Raw genomic sequence first — 2,836 nt, forward strand, 5'->3', positions numbered from 1 at the left:
CCAATCAATACTTAATGAACCTAAATAGCCTTAATGGCTCACTCAAGATGATCTAGCATCATCATCTACCTTACTCAACATTTGACTAGGGTTTCTTCTTTAGTGTTTAGAAAACAACTCCTCTTACTGAATTAGGGTTTCTCTTTAGTTCTTTGGAGAAATAATTTCCTCTCACTGAATCTTGTTAAGATTTAATCTCCTCAAATAACAATGTATGGTCACATGTTGACCAAGGTCAACACTTCACACTTATCCTTTGAGAAACATGATTTAAATGAGGTTCTATACCTCATGCAATTTAAATCATATTTGATTTAATATCCTCAAGTGAGCAAATATGAGACCATGCAACAAGGGTCATCACATTACTTCATAACACTTGAGAAGATGATTTAAATGAGGTGCTACATGTAGCGGCCCAGGAAATACCCCTAATAAAATTGCTTGTTCTTTTTCTTTTTATGCATCATCATGCATCATACATCATATCATCCACAATATTTTATCAAATAAAAGTTATTTTAAATAAGAACTATTTGGTTTTCCCTCTCATATGATTTATAAATAAAAGCCTTCCTCTCGTCCCTATTTATAAATAAACCTAGAAAACAAAACTACAAAATAAATAAAATATTTCAAATGTTTTTCGTTTCAAAATAAAATTTGAATTAATTTTGGTTTCAGTAATAACGTTTTTCAAAATCTGCCTGGACATGTTCTCCTCGTTTTTTTCTTGTCTCTCCTCTTTATCTCTATATCTTCCTTTTCTCTTTTGCCTTCCTAAATCTCTCTTTGCTAACTTCCAGTATTTAGACAAGGCATGCGGCCACGTCTTGGATTTTTGCCACTTCCAGACCAATCTCAACCCAGCAGCCATACTCTCTTTCAGCCCACCAACACCGAAGCCCACGCGCTGGCCACCTCTCCTGGTTGATCTTTTCACATCAGGTGGTCTTCATCTCCTTCGTACGGCAGCACATCGGCAATAGCCACGTCGACCTGCAGTTTTTTTTGAGAAACACAGTACAAACGCAGGCGCTCACATACACGCGCATGCACTCACCCCTATGAACGCGCACACACACCCTACCCCTATGAGCATCTCCGGAAGACTGAGCCGGCGGATTGGATCTTGAAATTGACGAAGTCACCACAGGCGCCTCGCTGTCGCACGTCGACCTGCAGTTGATGGGACGGCCACCATGGAATGTCCTCCTCCTTATAAGAGGCTCCTTCAACCCTACCCTAGCTTCTTCCTTCCTCAGCGCCGCCACCACTCCTTTCATCTCTCGCCTATTTCCTCCCGTGAAGCAGCTAGCTTCCCCTCCAACCGCATCTTGCCTTGCCGTGTGTCCGACGTCCGCAACCTCATCGTCAAGGACGCCTCCGTTCGTATTGCGCCAGACCTCTGCTTCCAGGAGCTACAGCCGCGCCTCACGTCTCCGTCCTCGCCATGTTCAACCTCCTCGCTACTTTGTCGCTCCCCCCCCCCCCCACCCCCCCGCCTGTTGGTTGCTGAGCACGTCCGCGTCGTTCCAGCGCACGCCGGCGCTGCTCTGCATCGACCTAGCCCGCTCATGCGCCTCCGCTTCCGCGGCAGCCGCTCGTCACCGTCGGCCTCCCCAGCTGCTACCCATCGCCAAGAACGCTGGCCGCCTCCGTCACGGACATCATCGGCGCGACGGCCAGGCCCCATGCTCCTCGCGCCCCTGCACCACGACGCCGCTCTGCCCATCGACGACCACCTCGACCTCCGTCCCCTCAAAAGGCCAGCCCGCCTCTGTTCCATCCATGTACGTCAAGAACGTCGTCGTCTACGTACGTCCGGCCGTCACGCGCTGGTCGCTGCAAGATCGCCGCCATTCTCCTCTCGTTTCCGTCCGCGTCGGTCACCTCTGGTTGCGCCATCGATTGTTCATGAAGACGAGCTCCTTTTCCTTCACATGATCTGCAGTGCAACTTGATTGGTTTGTTCCCTGCTCCTACACATTTGGTCTTGTTCTTCCCTGCGCGAGCCAAAAAGTCTGAGCTTTTCTCTGTTGATCTTCTCTGCCTTGATCTGGACGTCCACAATCATGTCGCTACAATCCCAGCAAGCCGGCGCCAAGCACGCTCGCCATGATCTCCAGAACATCGCCGTCGGATGCGTCTCACCGGTCTCCGTCTTCATCCGCATCGCTCAGGTCCAAGGCACGTCCTTGCCGTTTCAAAATCGTCGCGTTTCCTTCACAGCAAGAAAACACATCAGCAACGCAGTGGTATTGTCTTTGCACCTCAAACGTGGCATCCTCTTTGCTAATTCCGGGCAAGGCAAACGCCCAATCTTTTCACCATTCTTTATTCATCTCGCTGACATGTGGACCCCTGGTCCAATTTGTTTTTCTTCCCTGGATAGGATTCCTAGATCAGAAACATCAGCGCCAGTCAGCCTCCCTTGGCCCAGCCGATCAGCAACCCGGGCTGGATTCACCACGGTGAGAAACGTCTCAACGTTTCTCTGTTTTTCCTGAAAATTGCTGCAAATGTCTATATCTTGCTAAATTCATATCTTTCAATCTATGACTCGAAATAAAATGTGCTATATATGAAAATTGATCAGAAAAACATAAGGAACAATAATATGCCATCCATTCATCTGTTTGCACATTGCATCTTGTCGCTCGTGGATAGTCGTGTATGTTCACCTCACATATATGCGGAGTATTTCGGATATCCGCCTAAGGGTTCCCCGCTCCGTTTAATTTGGAAGTAGCGAACCCTTGCCATATTATGCCATGATAATCAACACTTAAATTTGTCGGTAGAAAATGCAACCTCAATCCTAATTGTTTGTCTG

The 2,836-nt window shown here is 47.7% G+C and overlaps 1 long non-coding RNA gene across 1 annotated transcript; it reads left to right on the forward strand.

The window, feature by feature from the left end:
* The first annotated feature begins 1,529 nt into the window (after positions 1-1,529).
* On the forward strand, positions 1,530-2,511 carry LOC127295943 (uncharacterized). The gene is made up of 3 exons (XR_007848195.1): positions 1,530-1,967; positions 2,094-2,258; positions 2,396-2,511. It is a non-coding gene; the product is annotated as an uncharacterized lncRNA (long non-coding RNA).
* Positions 2,512-2,836: the final 325 nt, after the last annotated feature.

This window comes from Lolium perenne, chromosome 1, assembly GCF_019359855.2.
Source record: "Lolium perenne isolate Kyuss_39 chromosome 1, Kyuss_2.0, whole genome shotgun sequence".
Taxonomy (NCBI): domain Eukaryota; kingdom Viridiplantae; phylum Streptophyta; class Magnoliopsida; order Poales; family Poaceae; genus Lolium; species Lolium perenne.